The 23,172-nt window shown below is 35.7% G+C and overlaps 1 long non-coding RNA gene across 1 annotated transcript in view; it reads right to left on the bottom strand.

The window, feature by feature from the left end:
* The window catches only part of LOC141394723 (uncharacterized), a 509,351-nt gene that overhangs the window by 12,929 nt on the left and 473,250 nt on the right, over positions 1 to 23,172 (bottom strand). Inside the window, exon 10 of the long non-coding RNA XR_012410479.1 lies at positions 15,066 to 15,565. This is a non-coding gene — a long non-coding RNA (uncharacterized lncRNA). The remainder of the gene's footprint in view (positions 1 to 15,065; positions 15,566 to 23,172) is intronic.

A 23,172-nucleotide genomic window follows, 5' to 3' on the forward strand; every position in this document is an offset into this window, starting at 1 on the left:
AACAAATGCCAACGATTTCTACATACATTTTCTTATTACATCACAAAAGGGAATTTTTAAATATTTTTTCTTTAACAAGCAGATTTAAAACCAGATTCTTAACCATTGTACTAAAAAAAATAATTTCTTATTTATGGACATGTAAAGGAAATTTGAAATTTCCCAATATACTAAGTGAATGGTCTTGCTGCACAAGAAATTCACATGCGGACAAAGTGAATATAAGTTATCATTAAGATCGACTTCAAAAAAGATCGAAAAAATTAAACTTAATAATAAAATTATTTCATTGAAAAAATTTTCATGAAATTGTGCGCTTTTAGATCGAGTTCCATACAAATGTAATTTTATGAAATTGCTGTATTGCGAACGCCAAATTTCATGAAAATATTTCACTGAAACCGTTCTAGTGTGGATCGGGACATATGGAAGATACTACCACGGCGTGTTAGCTTTCAGAGCCAAACTTATAACTTCCGAAGGCAGCGCTAAAAAGCGTTCGACGTGGAAGCCATACAGGTTGAATGGGAAAAAAGCTCATCACTTCAAAAAACACATTGCATGTGAGAAATGAAAAGTCCGAAAACAGAGAAGCCACTCCTCAGGCGATATGTCTGATGAGCTGCTACCAACAGCGAGTTCGAATCTTTTTTTCGATCATTAAGCTCAACTCCAACGAGAAATTAAATATCACTATAAATGACCTTCGCCTTAATAAGGCAAAAATAAAAAATAATTTCAGCATGAGCCAGGCTGGGATTCGAACCTGGGTCTCCGACAACTGAGTGTCAAGGTTGTCGGCGTCTTGACGTTCTCAGCCACCATCAACTTGTCAAAACTTTAGTAGACAATAATTGATGATCCAAAATCTTCTGATATAGGAGAGCAATTACTAATGACGTAGGAATAAAACTTACCATAGTATTTGTGAACATTGAAAAATGGTATTACCAAGCAGGACTATAGGAAAAGTTTGGAGTTTCAATTAACTGACATAATTTCACATGTGCATTTATCTAATGAAGTGCGATATATATACTAGTTTGATCACCCATTTTTTACATCAAATTGATTTTAAATAAACATATATTGACAGAACATTATTTACACAACACACTAACATGACAGTTGGTTCTCAAACCTCTGTTAAAAAATGAAAAAACAGTGAATGTTTTTTTCTATTTGCTTACAATACATATATTTGCTAATACGCTCCGAGCTCTGTCGCCTCTATTGTCAATACGACAACTATGCAAATAATGTAAAAACAAAAACAAATTCATTCCATTTGCTGCTGTACGAAATGCGTTCTAATTTGACATTCAGCCAATGTTATCAATTTGTTTAGACAGTGAATGACACATTCAATTTGAAATTGAAAACGAAATGAAAAAGGAAATTGGAATTAAAAAATTGTATAGAGAGTTCCACACAACAGATGTTTAGTGAAGTCGAAACAATACTCGTACATCTGTTATGCTGTTGCAAACCATTAACATGATGATACTAGATGGAATAGAAGAGGTGAGTGGATGCATTGAAGCGCAAATTCCCACCAAACTCGTGTAGCCTTAAATTTTGGGAGATACTTTTGCAGTAAATTTTATTACAAGGGGGTATTTTAAGATTTATAATTTCATTTGTAACTCTTCGAATTAATATTTTAAGAATCAATACAGCATTTTTGATCTGAATGAAAGTTTACTTCGACTTAGATATGTCCTGCTGTACATCTGCGGAAAACGCCCTTGCTTCCAAATAAACTAAAGTTGGGGGATACGTTTTTGTTGGAAATTATATTAAGTGAGTAAGATTTTCGTGTGGTCCTTATATAATAGTACGTATTAAAAACACTTCGGTGAAGTCTGATTTGTATATTTTAAAGGTTTGAGACCAATTAAGTTGATGGTTTTTGTTTACAGTTTGTGCTGCTAGAGAGTCCTTACCAAAAATTGACAGTACGACAAAATCGACTGTATATTGCTTCTTAATTTTGAGTTGACAGAGGCTAAACAATATCCATACCAAAAATGTACCTATGTACACGTTTTTGCGTTTCGGGAGGTTGAAAACATCATTATTAAGAAGTAAAAAGTATCAGTCGGAGATATACCCTCAGCCTAAGTGAATTTAAATGTTCATCTGTGAACAGATCGAATGTATTTTGGGTCTTTTTAGAATTTGGTATGTTAGCCCTTTTTGGACATTTGAACTTGCCGACAAAAATGTGGATTTGCATTAAACTTCAAAGGGTTGCGGAGGGGGTACTTAGAGAATGGAACGACATGGTCCATTATGGAAGTGGATCTTATTTTGGGAGTCATATCTTTTCGATAGATATCGCGCCCGCTAGCCATTTTCGCGGGTCATCGTATAACTTTTGGACCACGGAAAACATAATATCGCTGTAAACAGGACCACAACGTTCGTTAAACAAAGTTTAACGAAATTTGGACAAAATCTTAGGAGATCCAAAGTTTGGACCAAATTTGGTTGCCTCGTTCCGGAGATATTGTGCGTACCATTTTATTGAATTATTTTTAATTTTTGGGGGGAAGTACGGGAAGGTGTGGCCCGGTATTGTCCATTTTAGAACTTAAACTAAGTTTGGACAAAATATGACGAAGGCCAAATTTTGGACCAAATCGGTTGAACAGTTCGAGAGTTATGGTGCTCTCCAGCCACTACAAATTGTACCATAGGGCTGTTTTCTCAAGAAGTATGGACTTGCCCCTGAAAAAAACTTTTACCGTTGCAATTGAGACAGCGAATGCCAGCTGGTTCAACAAAAATCAAAGTGATTCGAGAGCAGGCCTTAAAGTGAACTTATCCGAAATTTGATAGTGATAGGTACCCAAAGGTGTGGAGAAATGTAGTCCATATTCGAATCTGATCTATATCTGGTAGATATATTAGGATATGTAAAGTATGGATTTAAACGTAGAGAGAGTTAAGAGTTTTAAATATCTCGGAGCCACAATTACCGAGCAATGGGACTCGTCGAAGGAAATAAGATGCCGAATAGAATTGGCGAGGGATGCATTTTTGAAGTACAAGAGAGTTTTTACCAGCCATGACGTTAATCTTGACACGAAAACTCGATTTATTAAAGCATATGTCTGGTCAGTCCTACTGTACGCAATGGAAGTATGGACCGTAAAATCTACTGACATTAAAAAGCTAGAAGCTTTTGAAATATGGATATATAGGCGGATACTTAAAATTCCTTGGACTGCCCATGTTTCAAATGCTGAAGTATTGAGGAAAATGCATTGCGAAAGAGAACTAATATCAAACATAAAAAGGAGAAAAACTGCGTATTTGGGTCATATCATGAGGAACCAAAAATATAAATTATTACAAAACATAACCCGCATAAAAATTGAAGGAAACCCGATTAGAGGAAGGAAGGAATTAACATGGCTTGATAACATCAAAGAATGGACTGGTATTCGAGATGAGACAAACTTATTCAGCATGGCGAGACACAGAGAAGGATTTGCGGATTTAATAAGTAATTTATGAAATCAAATTATGTACAATTTTGAAATGTAACTAAATTGTATTGGTCGCTAATATTCGGAAAACGAATTTGCAAATAAAGAAGAAGAAAGTATGGACCAACTCCGTCATTCCGTTCATGAGATATCGTGCGCTGTCGAGGGTACCGTTATATGGGGGCTACAATAAAACGTGGACCATAATTTTTCTTCGGTCTGCAAATGTAGCTTAAAACGTCAACATACTTGAAATCGGGCGGTACCATTATATATATACCAAAACGTGGACCTATATTGGCAGTTTTAGTGGAGAAGTTTTGTGGTCATTGGGAACCTCAAATGTTAATTCGGTCAGAAAATGTAGCTAAAAGCCTCAAAATACCTTAAATCGGGAGGTACCATTATATGGGGGCTATGCCAAAACGTGGACCTATCTTGAACATTTTTAGTCCATTTTGTCCATTAAGAATCTCAAATATCGATTTTCAGCTAATTTGGCCTAACAATGTAGATAAAATCCTCAAAACACCTTAAATCTGGTGGTACCGTTATATGGAGGCTTTACCAAAACGTGGACTTATATAGACCATCTTCGAATTTGACCTGCCTATAGAAAAAAGACACTCGGGTGCAAAATTTTAGCGTTCTATCTCAATTATTGCGGACGCTTGAGTGACAAAAGACGGACGGACAGACGGACATGGCTAGATCGTCTTAGAATTGTATCCTGATCAAGAACATATATACTTTATAGGGTCACAAATTATTAGTTCAATGTTTTACAAACAAAAAACCAGTAGGAAAAGACCAAAGTCGGGCGGGGCCGACTATGTAATACCCTACACCAGTCGAAATATGTAAAAATGGAATAATTAGTGTACATCCCAATACGCAAATGCTTAGCTTAATGATGAAAGTACTTAGCTCCAACGCCACGCCAAGTCACGCCAGCCACTCCAAATGGCAAATTGGAGCCATATTTGGGGAAAATCGTTAAAATACCTAAAATCGGTAAAATCGGGAGGTACCGTTATATGGGGGCTCCAAAAAAACATGGACCTATCTTAACAATTTTAAGTGGCGAAATTTCGTGGCCACCGGGGACCACATATGTAAAATTTCAGGTAGTTCAAGCAAAAAATGTGGCTAAGATCCCTAAAATACCTTAAATCGGGAGGTATCGTTATATGGGGACTATACCGAACCGTGGACCTATCTTGACAATTTTTAGTGGGGCAATTTCGCGGCCATTGAGAACCTCAAATGTAAAATTTCAGCTAGTTTGGGCAAAAAATGTAGCTAAGATCCATAAAATACCTTAAATCGGGAGGTATCGTTATATGGGGACTATACCGAACCGTGGACCTATCTTGACAATTTTTAGTGGAGCAATTTCGCGGCCATTGGGAACCTCAAACGTAAAATTTCAGCTGGTTTGGGCAACAAATGCGGCTAAGATCCTTAAAATACCTTAAATCGGGAGGTACCGTTATATGGGGGCTATACCAAAACTTGGACCGATATAGCCCATCTTCGAACTTGATCTTCCGACGGCTAAAAAAATGGTATTCCCCAATTTTCAGCGAAATCGGTCAACAAATGCGACCTGTATGTTGCGAACGGACGGACGGACATGCATAAATCGACTCAGAAAGTGATTTTATGTATATCCCTAGAAGGAACTATGGGTCTATCTCGCTTCCTTTTGTATGTTACATACAAATGCACTAACACATAATACCCCTTACCACATAGTGGTGTAGGGTATAAATAGAAAACTGTGCAGCAGCATTTTTGGGGGTGGAAAATTTCTTTTGGAGATGAAAGCCCTTCATGAGTATACTAAGAAGCCAAATAACCAATTGTTATGTCTACATACCTATACATAACCAATAACGAAAATTGGGGAATACCATTTTTTTAGCCGTCGGAAGATCAAGTTCGAAGATGGGCTATATCGGTCCAAGTTTTGGTATAGCCCCCATATAACGGTACCTCCCGATTTAAGGTATTTTAAGGATCTTAGCCGCATTTGTTGCCCAAACCAGCTGAAATTTTACATTTGAGGTTCCCAATGGCCGCGAAATTGCTCCACTAAAAATTGTCAAGATACGTCCACGGTTCGGTATAGTCCCCATATAACGATACCTCCCGATTTAAGGTATTTTATGGATCTTAGCCACATTTTTTGCCCAAACTAGCTGAAATTTTACATTTGAGGTTCTCAATGGCCGCGAAATTGCCCCACTAAAAATTGTCAAGATAGGTCCACGGTTTTTTGTTGAACTAGCTGAAATTTTACATATGTATGTGGTTCCCAGTGGCCACGAAATTTCGCCACTTAAAATTGTTAAGATAGGTCCATGTTTTTTTGTAGCCCCCATATAACGGTACCTCCCGATGTTAGGTATTTTAACGATTTTCCCCGATTTTCTACGATTTATATTTTACATATTCACAGTGGTGTAGGGAATCATATAGTCGGCCCCACCCGACTTTGATCCTTTTCTTACTGGTTTTTTTTTTTTAAATTTGTCAATAAAATTGTTCCTTTATTTCGGTGTGAAACATTTGTTATTTTACCAAAAAAAAATACATATTTTAATAGTTGTTGTGTTGATTTATTTAGGAATTTATCTTAAAAACGGAGTAATTTTCGATTAAGAAAATAGATTAGCAATTAGTATACCACTCAGAATTCCCCATATGTATTAAAAGTCAAGGCCTTTTTTTGGAAAACAGCTCATATTGGGTTTGCGTTTTTTCGTTATGCTGAGCTTATATCTCCCTTTTTTTAAGCATCCACTCTTTTGCTTTGGATTCAATCATGACAGATATTTGACTTTTAAATTTTTCAAATGAAAATACATATTTATGGGAGCTAAATTGAAAATTGATTTCAATTAAAATTGGCATACTTTATTCTAGCGGGAGGCATGGTATCTGTTTTTAGCTTTGTGCATTATTAAATCGAATGACAAATTAAGTCTCACTCCGTGTAAGAGAGTTCGTCTTTAGGCCAACAAACGTATATCCTTCTTCTTTATTTGCTTATTCGATTTTCGAATATTAGCGATCATACAATTACATAGTTTCTATTTTTATTAAATGTTATTAATGATTTGACTAAAGAGTTCTCTATTTCATGATGTGTTAATAAGGTGGTCTGCGTTATGATATCCGGTCCACTGCTGTATGTTCTTGAGCCAAGTTGTTTCTTTTCTACGTCAGGAATTTCTACCTTCTATTTTTGCTAGGAGAATTAATTGAAGTTGTTTATATTTGGGATTCCTCATAATGTGTCCTAGGTAGGCGCTCTTGTGCTTTTTGATATGCGTTGTTAGTTCTCGGGTGCGGTTCATTCTTCTGAGAACCTCCTCGTTCGATATGTGAGCTGTCCAGGGTATTTTGAGTATTCTTCTGTAAACCCATATCTCGACTGCCTCGAGTCTTTTAATGTCTACAGCTTTAATGGTCCAAATTTCCACTGCATATAGCAATACTGACCAAATATAATTTGTGATGAATCTTGTCTTCGTTTCAATGTTTATGTTATGGTTTGTTAACACTTTTTTATGTTTGGAAAACGCGTCCTTTGCCATCTCTATTCTGCATTTAATCTCTTTGCTGTTGTCCCATTCCTCATTAATTAGAACGCCTATGTATTTAAAACATTTTACTCTTTCAATAGTAGAGTTATGTATTTTTGAAGATGTGTCCGCTTGCGAATTCTTTCTAATAATCACCATGAACTTAGTCTTTTGGATATTAATTTTTAGCCCATATTTTTCGCTGTTGTTGTTGTAGCAGCATGAAACCTACGTAGAAGCATAGGTTTAATGCTGGGTTGGCAGCCGCTGGCCGAAACACTATGGTTTCGGGTCAATCCGGTACGTTAGAACCCGCTGCCGTGGGATTGTATTTTTTTCGCTGTATTCAGCGAGTCTGTTAATAAGACTTTGTAGTCCGGACATAGTATCAGCCAGAATAGTGGTGTTGTCGCCGAATCGGATGTTGTTCATATATTTATTTCTGATTTTTATACCTTCTTGAATATTTAAAAATGCTTCTTGAAATATTTTTTTTCAGAGCATATATTAAATAGTAGTGGAGATAAGACACATCCTTGTCCAACTCCTTTGGATATCATTATTTCTTCTCTTGTATCTCCGTTGACATCAATTTGGGCAGTTTGATGCCAGTATAAACTTTTTATGCATCTTATTTCATTGTCTTCTATTCCAATAGACTTTATTATTTCGATCAGCTTATCGTGTTGTACCGTGTCAAAGGCTTTTTTGTAGTCGATGAAGCATATGAATACATCCTTCTGAACTTCCCGACATTTTTGTATAAGAACTTGGATACAAAACAAAGCTTCTCGTGTGCCTTTTCCTTCCTTAAATCCGAATTGTGTATCTCCCATTGATTTCTCGCATAGTTCATATATCCTATTATGAATTATTTTAAGGAATATATTTAATGCATGACTCATAAGGCTTATGGGTCTATAGTCACTGCATCGTTTGGCATGGCTCTTCTTCGGTATTGCTATAAACGTGGACTTTAGCCAGTCTTGTGGAAATTGTCCTGTGTTATATATATGGTTGAAAAGTTTGGTAAATAGTTGTAGGTTGTTTCCATCAATGAGTTTTAATATTTCTGAAGGTATCTCGTCAGGCCCAGTTGCTTTTTTTCCTCAAAGATTTAATGGTACATTCTACTTCACAGTCCTTATTCTCGTTCCAGACAATATTTGCGTAGATTAATTTTCGTAGCATGATCTTTTATCATCTGAAAAGAGCATTTGTATATAGTCTTTCCAAATTATTTTTTCTCGCTAATCTCAGTTACTATTTCATTGCTCTCATTGTTTTACGATATATATCAGCAGCTTCCTTTAATTTGTTGTGTAGGTTGTAATCATCGTGTAGGTTTCTCAATCTTTCTATTTCTTCGCACTGATTATTCAAAAAGGCGGTTTTTGCAGCTCGTACGGCTGTTTGAATTTCTCTGTTGATCTCCCAATACAGTTCGTAATTTGGATTTTGTGTATTTTCGGCGTTCATCGATAAGATGTAGAATTTCATCCGTCATCCAATCTTTATTCTTTGGTTTTGTGTAGTTTCCCAGATCATGTTGAGATATGGTGTTTATAGTAGTTTTAACTCTTTCCCATATATTTTCAACCTCATCAGCATTAATTGTGTTCAGTTGCAAATTTAAGTTATGCGTTATATTACTTTTAATGAGGGCATTTGCAAGTTTTCCAATATCAAGTTTTTACGATGTGTTTTTTTTATACCCTCCACCATATGGAGGGTATAATTAAATTTGTCATTCCGTTTGTAGCACATCGGAATATTCGTCGGAGACCCTATAAAGTATATATATTATTGATCAGCATAAAATTCTATGTCGATTTAAGCATGTCCGTCTGTCCGTCCGTCTGTCCGTCCGTCCGTCCGTCTGTCTGTCTGTTGAAATCAAGATACAGCTCGCAATTTTAAAGATAGAGAGTCAATATTTGGCACAGAAGTTTTTATTACTTGCAGGATGGTTGGTATTGAAAATGGGATATATCGGTCCACGTTTTGATATAGCCCCCATAGAACGGTACCTCCCGATTTTCGGTATTTTTAAGGTTTTAGCTTCATTATCCTACCAAAATGGCTGAAATTTGGTATTTGGTTATCATTGGGTGTATAAAACTTTCCACCTGAAATTTTTTGGTATAAGTCCACGCATTCATATAGCCCCCATAGAACGGTACCTCCCGATATTCGGTATTTTGGAGGTTTTAGCTTCATTATCCCACCAAAATGGCTGAAATTTGGTATTTAGATATTGTTGGGTGTATAGAACTTTCCACCTGAAATTTATTGGTATAGGTTCACGCCTTCATATAGCCCCCATAGAACGGTACCTCCCGATATTCGGTATTTTGAAGGTTTTAACTTCATTATCCCATCAAAACGGTTGAAATTTGGTAATTAGTCTTCGTTGAGGATATAAAACGTTCCACCTAAAATTTGTTGGTATAGCTCCACGCTTTCATATAGCCCCCATAGAACGGTACCTCCCGATATTCGGTATTTTGAAGGTTTTAGCTTCATTATCTCATCAAAATGGTTGAAATTTGGTAATTAGTCTTCGTTGAGGATATAAAACGTTCCACCCAAAATTTGTTGGTATAGCTTCTCGCCTTCATATAGCCCCCATAGAACGGTACCTCCCGATATTCGGTATTTTGAAGGTTTTAGCTTCATTATCCGATCAAAATTGTTGAAATTTGGTAATTAGTCTTCGTTGAGGATATAAAACGTTCCACCCAAAATTTGTAGGTATAGGTTCACGCCTTCATATAGCCCCCATAGAACGGTACCTCCCGATATTCGGTATTTTGAAGGTTTTAGCTTCATTATCCCAACAAAATGGTTGAAATTTGGTAATTAGTCTTCATTGAGGATATAAAACGTTCCACCCAAAATTTGTTGGTATAGGTTCACACCTTCATATAGGCCCCATAGAACGGTACCTCCCGATATTCGGTATTTTAAAGGTTTTAGCTTCTGTATCCTACCAAAATGTTTAAAATTTGGTAATTCGTCTTCGTTGAGGATATAAAAAATCGGTCCACCTGAAATTTGTTGGAACGGTACATCGGTATTTTGAAGGTTTTAGCTTCATTATCCCACCAAAATGGTTGAAATTTGGTAATTAGGCGGAGCTAAGTACTTTCGTAGATAAAAGGAAACTAATTATTCCATTCTCTTTCAATTTAATTTTGGTGGAGGGTATAAAAAGTTCGGTCCGGCCGAACTTAACGTTTTCTTACTTGTTTTGATTTAGAAGGAACATCTGCGCCTGGGTATGTCGAGGTCTTCGTTATAGACATAAAGTGGCGCGTATCTATGAGAATGAAATCAATTTGGTTTGTAATTGTGTTTCCTGTTCTATCTTGTGGCGATTTCCATGTGTACAGTCGTCTGGGGGGTAGGCAGAAATATGTGTTTGCTACTTTCATTCGGTGTTCTTGGCAGAATTCTATTAGTCTGTGTTATGTTCTTACGGAGGTGGTCGATTGAATGAAAGACGATGTTTAAACATAACAATCAATTCATTTATTGAATAAAACTTTAAGTTGTTTTATGAGTTGAAATAAAGTATTAATTATGAAGAACAATGAAATATGACGAAATATGTACAGATGAGATGTCTATTAATTGGTGGTTGCAAAGTAACTAACTGACTGTGTACTGACAATGAGTAGAGAGAGATAATAACTTAAAACTACTGATGCATGCAACACTGCTACGATGCTGCCAGATTGTTGCATTTTATGTGGTAGTACTAGGGTTACCCTAATATCTCCCCTTTTAAGTTTGAACCTGGGTTCTGGATATTACTTCAACTGGTTGTCGTCTGTGGATGATTCTGGTTGATATGCTGTAGAATCTGTATACGGCAATTTAATGTTGAATTCTCGAAGTAATATGTCCAAAGGTGATAATTTGTTTGATGAAGCAGAAGTATCGCCTATTTTTGTTTGAAGTTGATCTGCATGTACCTTGATGCGACTTCCGTGTTTGGAATTATACTGACTTTCCTTTTTCTGATTTCTGTCCATGACTGATGAACATAGATTTTTATGAACGTTGAATACGTTGTGAGTTTTTCTTCTTGAAGATGCTTTTGCGGTCGCTCCTTCCTCTTCCCTTTTTTTGAGTGCTGTTTTGACTTGCCTATTTGGGCTGGGATGAAAGTGAGCATTGAGTACTTGATAAACATTGTTAAATGACTTAGTTCCTGTGAACTTGATCTGATGACACCATTTCGCTATTGGAATATCCCATAGATTAAATTTCTCAATCCAATCTATGCCTAGGACATTTAATGATTCCAAATTTGAAATGTAACAATCCACAATTTTGATTTTCCTGCAACTGACACTTCTATTGGAAAAAGTTTTGCAAAAAATGTGAGTTTATTGCCACCTGCATCTTCGGCGGTGTCTGTGGTTTCAAATGCATCCGGCTTTCCGATTCTTTTCCACGTTGATTTGGAAATTATGGTAATGTCTGATGCCGTGTCCAACTGTAGTTTCACTTGCTTTGAATTAATACTCACTGTAGCATATTTTCTTGCCTGCTTGATTTTGACTGGATCTGTTGTAGATACTGTTTTTGTGCTGAATTTTGTTTTGTTGTTGTTAAAATTCTGATGACTCACATTGTTCTGTTCTGAGTTTTGATCATGATTGGTTTTGCTTTGTTGATGTTTGTTGTTGTTGTGATTTGGTTTGCTCTGCCTGTGCATGCTGTTGCAAAAACCATCTTTGTGACCAATCTGTTGACACTTGGTACACTTGTGCTTGGAGTAGGGGCAATGTTTTGCATAATGCATATCTCCACAATACCAACATGCTGTTTTTGGTATCTTTTGTTTTTGTTGAGGCTTACCAATTTTGTTGCACTGTTTTTGGCTTCCCTCAATTAGTGCTGTGTCACTTTTCAAATCCAAAATGCTTTGTGTTTCATCAACAAGCTTTTCTAAGTTGACTACTTCCTTACTTTCATTAAGATGCCTTAATAAACGGATTCTGATGTCACTGTCTTGTGATGATTTAAGACCTAGTATGAAAATTAAACACTTGAACTGGTCTGTAGTTAAGTCATCCAGTTTAAAAAGTTCACACTGAAGATTGACACGACTGGCGTATTCTTTAAAATCTTCATTTTCCATCTTTGTGATTTGGAGACACTTATAACGTAGACTTACTTGTGTTTCTGTTCGGCCAAATAGCTTTGTAAGATGTTTGATTGTGTCTGCCAATGAAAGTTCTTGAGGTTGTTTTGGTAACACGAAATTCTTGAATCGTTCATGAATGTGATTGGACATTTTTCTCCACAAAAGTCCTACTTTGTCTGCATCGTCCAGTGCACTTGCTTCCCTTTCGAAGATGTGTTTGAAAACGATTGTACCACGATTCAAATAATAAACCACTGTCAGGCTCATAGTGAAAATCCGTCATGGAATTAGCTAAAGATTCCATGAGGTGGGCTTTTGCCACTGATGATTCACCTGGAATTGATGATGAAACTGTGTTTGCACCTTGTTGTCCAGCGATGATTTGTGTGAGTTTGTTGAGCAAATCCTGTTGATTCGCAAGTATTTGTAAAATATTCGCTTGTTCCGACATGTCTAGATTGTTCTAGTGTCTGTGTGTTTTCAGCCGTTACAATTTTTTTTAGAGACGCAGCCGTTGTATGTCTGTATGTGTGTACAGCAAAAATGATGAAATTCCCAACGTTGTAGTGGTGTGTGTGTTGATCTGAAAAAATTTCTGTATATGTGAGACTGCAACCTGTTTGTGTGAGTGTTGATCGCTGAAGATTTCTTGAAAATTCTTGTTAGAATGTTCCTGATGAACTTGCGCCTGTGCGTTTTGATGTTTTCCTTGAAAATCTTCCTGCCACAACTTTTATTGTGTGCGATGTCTTGATGTTATTACGCAGCCTTGTTGAAAGTTCTGATGAAATTGTGAAATTCCTTTTGTTACTGAGTGCTGTTTTCAATTCACAATCCTCGTCGCCAAATTGTTAGCGAGAATGATACATATTTGTTCCAAAATCCTCGTCGCCAAATTGTTATGTTCTTACGGAGGTGGTCGATTGAATGAAAGACGATGTTTAAACATAACAATCAATTCATTTATTGAATAAAACTTTAAGTTGTTTTATGAGTTGAAATAAAGTATTAATTATGAAGAACAATGAAATATGACGAAATATGTACAGATGAGATGTCTATTAATTGGTGGTTGCAAAGTAACTAACTGACTGTGTACTGACAATGAGTAGAGAGAGATAATAACTTAAAACTACTGATGCATGCAACACTGCTACGATGCTGCCAGATTGTTGCATTTTATGTGGTAGTACTAGGGTTACCCTAATAGTCTGTCAACTATTTCATTTATATTTCCCAATCCATATTGTCCACTTGTTCCTGGGACAGCTTTGCTTCCTACCTTCGCGTTAAAGTCTCCCTGAACAATGGTTATTTCATGTTTTTTTGTCAGTTTAAGGAGTTCACCAATTTCATTATAAAAGAGTTCTACTTCTTTGTTGGTTTTGTCAGCTGTAGGAGCATATACTTGCAAAATATTTATATTAAGTGGCTTGACCATTGCTTTTATCATCACGGTCCTGTCAGATTTTAAAATAACACTTGTGATACATTTGGCAATATGGGCTTTGACAATAATTGCAACTCCGTTTCTATGGTTTCTGTTAAGGTTTCCCGAGTAATAAATTTTAAAATTTTGGGATAGAAGTTCACCTGCCTCTGGCCACCATGTTTCACATACGCCGAGTATATCAATGTTATGTCTTTCCATTTCATTAAGTGTGTTGGCTAGTTTGCAAGGCCCGAATAAACTGCGGACATTCCATGTTCCAATTTTTAGTTTTTGTTTTGTTTTACCTCCGGGGATTCTAGCACCCTCGAGTTACCGGAGATTGAGGGTCATATGTTTTGTGTGGTATTCATAATTGCATGATTTTCAAGGGATGGTACATCAGTGGTTTCCCGTTAATTGCATGATTTTCAAGGGATGGTACATCAGTGGTTTCCCGTTGCCTTGTGATGGGTATATGGTTTTCCTTCTAGAATTCAGCCGCTCCTCTGGAGTACAGACGCTGTTTGTAGTCGCCCAATGTGGAAACAGACACTACGTTGCAATCGGTTTCCTTTAAGATGTGAGGGTCTATTTCACCCAAAATGCTAAATAAAATCTTATTTTCATTGAAAACACTATTTGAACTTGGTTATATTCTATGTAAACTGAGAAGGTTGCCTGCGACTGTTTTTGCTGTTATTGCATGAATTCGCCGAAATAAATTGTTGTGACAGCAACCACTGGTGTATTGTAAGGGTATTTGTTTGAAGAGTAAAAAAATGTACTCCAAGGACATATCTAACGAAGTACCGTCAACTTTTAACAGATACAAAAGCAACGAGTGAGTTGGTGAATACATCGACTATATTTGCTATTCAATGGCGGTGGCAGTCTATTCTTATTTTGACATGATGATACATTCAACTCGTGTGTATTTGTTTTGTGTCCTTGTCAACGACGACGACGACAATGATGTTTTGCAGAAGTTGTGGTTGTGGTGGTGTTTGATAAGACCAAAATCGCTAAAAATGTTAAATGAAACAAACGAACTTAACGAGGAGGCAACGAGATTTGTTCCAGCTGTATGAAAGACAAACATATGTCTAACAACCTCAGCATTTATTTGAGTTCGTTTTTTCAGTTTAACATGGTTGTCGTATTTCTTGTTACTGTTGTCATGTTCATGGTGACAGTTGAAAAGATATACTAGTATTATGGCAGTTAGAGCGGGAAGATTTTAGGATTCATCATATAATATTATTTTCGAATGTAATGAGAAGAAATTAATAATTGGGGAAATGGATTATGTTTTTGGTGGCAATGGAGTATTGAAAACCTCTATATTTACTATATGTACATATTTGTACCTCTAAAAAACTTACCGCTTACATAGACTGTAACTCCATTTTTCCTTGAAGTTTGTCAACCACTGTCCGACTTAAAATCCACTTTGTTCTGCTATTCAAAAAAAGTTCTGCATACCATTTTGTTTATCTTAGCATTCGCACACATAAAAAACAACAACACCAAAAACCATGATGGCATTTCTCTTATTTGTTATCTTTTTTTGTGCCATTGTTTAAAGCCATTGTCTTTGTTGTCATGTAGTATTTTATAAATGACATTAGAATGAATGACTGATGTCCCTGTTGCATATACAAGTGATGCTGCTGCAACTTGTACTCTGGTTCTTCCTAGCTATCATGGTGTGTGTGTGTGCTCGCTTGTGGGTATTGCCTTTTCCTTTAGGGGGGTTCTGTTGACTTCTTTGTTCGACATTAATTTATTTACATTGTAAAATAACATTCATCTCGTTTATGTTCAGTTTGTTTATTTTTTCTCTGTAGTGGATGTTTTGTGCAATGAGTGGTCGGAAAGGCATCTACAAAGAAAAAACATAAAGAGCAGAAAAATATTTCATTATAAGTTTAGTTATTTTTCTATGTAATTTCTCGTAAATTTGAGGAAAAAATATGCAACACTTAATTTGAAAACATGTAAATGAGCAAAGATGAGAAAGAATTTTTAGAATGCATTCATGATTTATTATGACTTGTAATTTGTGAAATAAATATTCATAGAAATAAATATGAATATGTGAGACAAAAATTTGAGTTCGGGGAATTTGTAATGGTTTAATTTTGCTACGGCGAATAAGTAACAAAAATCCTTTTCAACATTAATATCAAAGCGTTTTTAATTCCTCTTTATTGCCATTGCTATGAATTATATGGATATCTCGCATTCATTCAGGGAGTGCCATAATTCAAAAAATCAATTGCAAGAACTCCTCCACCTTGATCAGCATGAAATTCTAAGTTGATATAACAAGAAATAGCCTTGAACTGGATTAAGCGCAAAAGTGTTGTAATTTTGCGAAGAAGGCACCTGAAGAAATGAACCAATATAGTCCATCTCTCAACTGAATCTAATTTTGTAAGAGTTTTATGAGCTTTTGAGTCATTATAGAAGTAAGCATGGAGTTGCCCACGAAAATAGTATATTACTGTAATCAGAATCATAAGGACCAAGGAAATCCTCGAACAGTCCTTAACCAAATTTTTTGAAATGTAGACCTAATAGACACTTCATGTATGACGACGACGTACAAATTTATATACAATATTCAAACTTAATCTAAGTTTGGATAAAATATTAGAGTTACCAATTTTAAGACCAAATCGGTTGATTTGATTACGTCAAAATATGCTTGGGGTCTATAACGTTTATTTCGTTGAGGTACATTTTGGTCATATCGACGCCTCCAAACAATAGTATGCTAAGTCGACTTAGCATGTTTTCAAGTTCTTTACATTTTTATATTTAACGTCCTTTAACTTAAATTCTGTCAAATTTTGGTAATAATCGGACAATCCGAACAGAAGTTATAAACAAATATTTACTTAGCATAGTACTGAAGGTCAAAGAAATTTCCAAACTTTTAGAGCTTGCCCTGCAAAACTCACTGTTCAGAATTAGCAAACTATTATTTGGAGGTGACGAACGTCCTTTAACTTAAATTCTGTCAAATTTTGGTAATGATCGGTCAATCCGAACAGAAGTTATAAACAAATATTGACTTAGCATAGTACTGAAGTTCAAAAAAATTTCCACTCTTTGAGAGCTTCTCCTGCAAAACTCAATTTTTAGACTTAGCATACTATTATTTGGAGGTGTCGATATGAAAGTGTATAAACCCTCGGTAATATAAAGGCTTATGTTTATAGCGGTAAACGTTTTGATAACTATCCGTTCGAAAGACGGACAAATTGAGATACGACGCTAAAATGTTGGGCCTTTACTTTACAGGCAGGTCAAGTTCGAAGATGGTCTATATCGGCACAGCCTCCATTTAACGGTACCGCCTGATTTGAGGCGAAAATCTTAGTTGGGGTTTGTTCTGAGGTTCGGAATTTTCTGAAGAATTGCTGAGAACTTTATTTGGACTTTTTTTATTTTGGGTACCTCCCACACAAAAATTCTGATAAGTTCAGATTAGGGCCTGCTCTGGAATCGCTTTGATTTTTGGTGCACCATGTGTAGTGGTTGGAGCGCAAGATAATTCTTGAAGAGATCTGCCGATTCGATCCAAAATTTGGCCTTCGTAATATTTTGTCCATAGTTTAAATTCGAAGATAAGCCATATCGGTCTACTCTTCAGGTACCTTCCCCACAAAAGTTCAAAAATGTTCGAAAAAATTGTGCGCACGATAACTCCTGAAGGGAGTGACCGATGTAATCCATACTTTGCACATCCTAATATATCTACCAGATATAGTTCAGGTTCGAATATGGACTATATTTGTCTACTTCTTCTGGTACCTCTCACACAAAATTTCGGATAAGTTCACTTTAAGACCTGCTTTCGAATCACTTTGATTTTTGTTGAAGCGATTTGCATTCGCTACCTCCATTACGACGGTAAAAGTTTTTTCAGGGGCAAGTCCATATTTCTTGGGAAAACAGCTCGAAAGATTTAAGTTCAAATTTTTTGGGGTTCTTTAGTTTTTGACGATCTTGCTTCGAAACCGCGCTTCCTATGTAAATGGGCCTAAAGAAAATGTTGTAGCTTTGCAAATTCTCCACAAAATTGACCTTTATGATACTTTCGTAGGTTTCATCGTTTTTGAGATATAGAAGTTCAAATTGAGACAATGCACTGACTGTATCGCCTTCTTATAAAACAATGTCATTACTGCAATTTCCCAAATAAAACTTATATATCTTGAAAATGGTACAACCTAGGAAAAAATAAATCATACAGTCTTGTAGAAAATTTTCACAGCTTCAACATTTTTTTAGTCCCATTTTGATATGACTTGCGGGTTCCAAGCAAAATCTTAAAGACTTAAGGTAAAAACCTAAAAATTTGAACTGTACCTCTATATCTCAAAAGTGGTAAAACCTGCGAAAAAACCTAAAGGTCATTCTTGCACAGAATTTTCACAGCTACAACATTTTCTTTTGACTCATTTCGATACGACTTGCGGTTTCCAAGCAAAATCGTGAAAACCTAAAAAACCCTAAAATTGTGAATTTTGATCGCGATTTATTTAAAAATCCCTCCGACGATTTTTTCTGTTTTCCTTAATTTGTCTTATCTATGAACATTGCTCTTCCAGAATCCGCGAAATCTTCCCATGTGTAAGCGGTTTTCATCAAAAGTTAGTTAAGGCGTACCGTACTTGATATTGTTTTATAAGGAGGCGATACCGTCAGTGCATTGTATCAATTTGAACTTCTATATCTCAAAAACGGTAATACCTAAGAAAATATCATAAAGGGCAATCCTGTGGCGTATTTTCACAGCTACAACATTTTCTTTAGGCCTATTTACATAGGGCTCGCGGTTTGCAAGCAAAATCGTGAAAACCTAACGAACCCCTAAAATGTAGACTTAAATCGCGATTTATTTGAAAATCCCTCCTGCGATTTTTTAATTTTTTTGATTTTCCTCATCTATGAGTATTGTAGTTTCAGAATCTGCAAAAACTTCCCAGGTGTAAGCACCTTCCATTTAAATTTGGTTAAGGTACACCGTGTAGATTCATGAGAAAATACCGGTCCACAACTTCCGGTACTTATCCCCACTATTTAAAAAATTTCACTAAAATGCTAGGACGATATCACTTGAATGGGACAACCAATTTGGTCCAAACTTTGGATCTCCTAATATTTTGTCAAAATTTAGTTTAACTTCTAAAATGGCCCATATCGGTGCTCCCTAAGGGTTCCTCCCCCACAAAAGTTCAACATTTGCGTCTTAGTGCAGTTAATTCATAATCCACATTTTTGTCGGCAAGTTCTAATATCCAAAAAGTGCCACAAAATTCTGAAGAGACTTTAAATACATTCGCTCTGTCCGTAGGTTAAAGTTTCACTTCACATTGGCTGAGGGTATGTATCTGTCGGCAAAGCCGACTGACACTTTTTTACTTGTTCCTTTTAATGCTATTATTTTGTTAAATCCGTAAACACATGGCTAAATTATAGTGGTTGAAGTGTGAAAAAATGCACACAAACTGTAACTGAATTTCTCATAAATTTCAAATAAATATTGATCAAAATAAGAAAATTATAGTTTCGGATACATTTGAGATATTTTGACGTTTTTAGCTAAATTTTCAAGCGGAATTAGCTATAATTTGGCACTTAGGATTCTATCTGATCAAGAAAAGCCACCACTTGTCTATTTGTCAACCGATTTCGGAAGCATATATAATTTTATTTGATAAAATTATACTGTTCGGTATTTTCTAAGCAGCCTGGAGCCTTTTTTGTGCGTTTTTTCACACTTCTACACTATTACTTAGCCATTTACTAACCGATTTAAAAATATAATAGTTTGTTCGAATGATATTTTGCGCAATATAATCCCAGGAATCAAAAACGTGACGTGTCTATTAAAGTTTTTTCCTTCCAATTAACTCGGCCCGGCCTACTGAGGGTATATATCTGCAGACAAAGCTGATTGGATTTTTTTAATTGTTTTCTGTTTATTTTAGTCAATTTTCAGCTTTTCATTGAAATAAAACAACTTCATTTGACCCACCACTATACATTTTAACCCGATTATATGTCTCATTTTTCTCAAAGTATTCAGACTCTTTTAAATTTTTATGTAATTTATTCTATTTATACTCATAAAATAACCAAATAGCTAAATATATGAACTTTATCCAATCTACAAAGTAAATTCTAATTATAAGTTTACTTGCTATTAAATAATGTATTACACATTTACATATTAGATTGTTTTAATACAACATGTTATTGCAGTTGTTGTTGCTATTGCTAATTGTTATGTTGGTTGCAAGTAAATATTTTTGCATACAAGTCCTACACTTTGATTTTATAAAACTGGCACGCAAGCCATTTAAGCCATTTTTTTAGGTTATGCATTCAGTATGGGAAAATATTGAATATATATAAGCACCTACAGTTCACTATGAATAATAGTAGTAATTGTTACATATATAACATTTTTCTTGGTATAAATACAAAATTTCTTTGAATAAAAGGTTCTTACACTTCCACTCCTTAGGTTATTAAACATCTCTATGTAAGTGAAAATAATAATACATGATTTTTTCTAAATTGCCTTTATGCACCTTCAACTGTTCTCGTAACTATATAAATATATTTGTACGAATTGCTTTAAATCCTTACAAGATTATTATATGTTAAACAAGGATATTATTTTATTGCCGGATGTATATAAATTTATGTTGGCAAGTCAATTTACTAAACATGAAAACAAAAGTATTTAATTGGTGTTATTTTGTAAATAAATATATTGTAATTATAATATACATATTTTGTATAATTATTTTCTACTATTGATTAAATAAGACAACACTTTTTTATATCATCAGGATATATGGGCAATATTTTATAACCAGCGAATTGTGATTGTATATTATACAAATTAAATGCTTTTGGATAAAATGAAATGTTTTGGGGCGTGGCAAAAAATATTGGCCATAAAGTAAACTTGCGCGGAAGCTGCTGCTATATTTATGTTTAAAACTAACTAAAAATGGGTTGAAGCCAACATGTCTTTTCTTGTTTTCTACCTGTTTGTGATTAAGCCACATTTTCACGATCTTTACGTCAAAGTAAAAATAGAAGCAAATTAATTAAGGATCATCTCACTAGTGTATAACTTCTCAAAAGTTTATCTTCACCTAATATTTAATGATTCTGACATTTTAAAATCAGATTTTAAATGTTTTATAAGTTGGCTTCGGCCAAAAAGTTTGTAACGCATCGAAATAATGGTAGTAGACTCATACTTATATATACCAAAATTATGTCTCGACGAACTGAGCCGATCTGGCTATGTGTGTCCGTCCGTTAGTACGTCTGTCCATCTAAACCTTGTAATCGCGCTACAGGTCGCAATTTTGATGGGATCGCCACCAAATTTTGGCTGTTGATGAAGGTCCCAGAGAGGAAGAAGCCGGAATGGGAAAAAAACTTATTTGGAGAAGAAGTCAACATTTTATTTTAAGGCGAATATCTCGGCTTCTATAATGGGTATATCAAAACCAATGAAAGAAGAAATAACATCTTTTAAGTTGTCGTAGGTGGTCAAAAACCGAAGATATCGCAATAGTCGATAATAGAACCCAACATTTAATTTTTACGATTTTCTTGGGGACCGTAAGTAAGCAAAGTCTGACTATGAAAGTAAAAAATTCCATCTTTACAACGATGCAAAGTAGGTTGGCATAGGTGGCAAATAACGGAAATATCGCAGTAGTCGTTAATACATCCCATTTTTCAATGTAACAATACAGGTAGCAATTTTAATAGGATCGTCACGAAATTTTGGGGGTTGGTGGGAGTCACGGAGGGGAAGAAGACTACTGATTTTGGTGATGGTGATATTCATGGGTCGAAATGGGCAAAAAACTTATTTGGAGAAAAAGACAACGTTTTATTCCAAAGGGTATAACAAAAGCAAAACCTGGCAATGAAAGTAGAAAATATAATTTTTCTAACGATGTAAAGTAGGTTGGCGTAGGTGTCCAAATAACGGATATCGCAGTAGTCGGTAATACATACCATTTATCCATTTTTTAATCACGCTACAAGTCGCAATTTTGATTAATATGTGGTTAATATGGACCGCTGAGAGGAAGAAGCATATTGAGTTTGGTGATGGTCGAATGGGCTTAAAACTTATGTAGACAGAAATTCAAAGTTTTATTCTTATTCGAATATCTCCGCTTTTAATAGTCGTATTCTTAAAGGAAAGCCCGTCAATTGATTAGGAAAATATCACCTTTATTATGATGCAAAATAGTTTGGCCCACATCCCTTTTCCCCAGTTTTTATGCCCTCCACCATATGGAGGGTATAATTAAATTTGTCATTCCGTTTGTAACACATCGAAATATTCGTCGGAGACCCTATAAAGTAAAAGCATAAAATTCTATGTCGATTAGACCATGTCCGTCTGTCCGTCCGTCCGTCAGTCCGTCCATCTGTCTGTTGAAATCAAGATACACCTCGCAATTTTAAAGATAGAGGGTCAAAATTTGGTGCAGAAGTTTTATTACTTGCAGGATGGTTGGTATTGAAAATGGGATATATCGGTCCACGTTTTTGATATAACCCCCATAGAACGGTACCTCCCGATTTTCGGTATATTTAAGGTTTTAGCTTCATTATCCTACCAAAATGGCTGAAATTTGGTACGTAGTCTTCTTTGGGGGTATACAACTTTCCCCCGGAATTTTGTCGGTATCGGTCCACACCTTCATATAGCCCCCATAGAACGGTACCTCCCGATTTTCGGTATATTTAAGGTTTTAGCTTCATTATCCTACCAAAATGGCTGAAATTTGGTACGTAGTCTTCTTTGGGGGTATAAAACTTTCCCCCGGAATTTTGTAGGTATCGGTCCACACCTTCATATAGCCCCCATAGAACGGTACCTCCCGATTTTCGGTATTTTGAAGGTTTTAGCTTCATTATCCTACCAAAATGGCTGAAATTTGGTACGTGGTCTTCTTTAGGGGTAAAAAACTTTCCCCCAGAATTTTGTCGGTATCGGTCCACACCTTCATATGGCCCCTATAGAAACAGTACCTCCCGATTTTCGGTATTTTGAAAGTTTTAGCTTCATTATCACACCGAAATGGCTGAAATTTGGTACTTAGTCTACGTTGGTGGTAAAACTTTCCCCCAGAACTTTGTCGGTATATAGCCCCCATAGAACGGTACCTCACGATTTTCGGAATTTTGAACGTTGTGGCCTCAATATTCCACCGAAATGGCTGAAATTTGGTATTTAAACTTCGCTGGGGGTACTCAAACTTCCCCTTTAAATTTGTCGGTATAGGTCCACGCCTTCATATAGCCCCCAAGGAAAGGTACCTCCCGATTTTTCGTATTTTGAAGGTTGTGTCTTCAATATTCCACCAAAAATGGCTGAAATTTGGTATTAAGTCTTCAATGTGATATAAAACTGTTCGTCAG

The sequence above is a fragment of the Musca autumnalis genome, unplaced genomic scaffold (assembly GCF_047663935.1).
Source record: "Musca autumnalis isolate F117 unplaced genomic scaffold, ASM4766393v1 scaffold_2, whole genome shotgun sequence".
In the NCBI taxonomy this organism is placed as follows: domain Eukaryota; kingdom Metazoa; phylum Arthropoda; class Insecta; order Diptera; family Muscidae; genus Musca; species Musca autumnalis.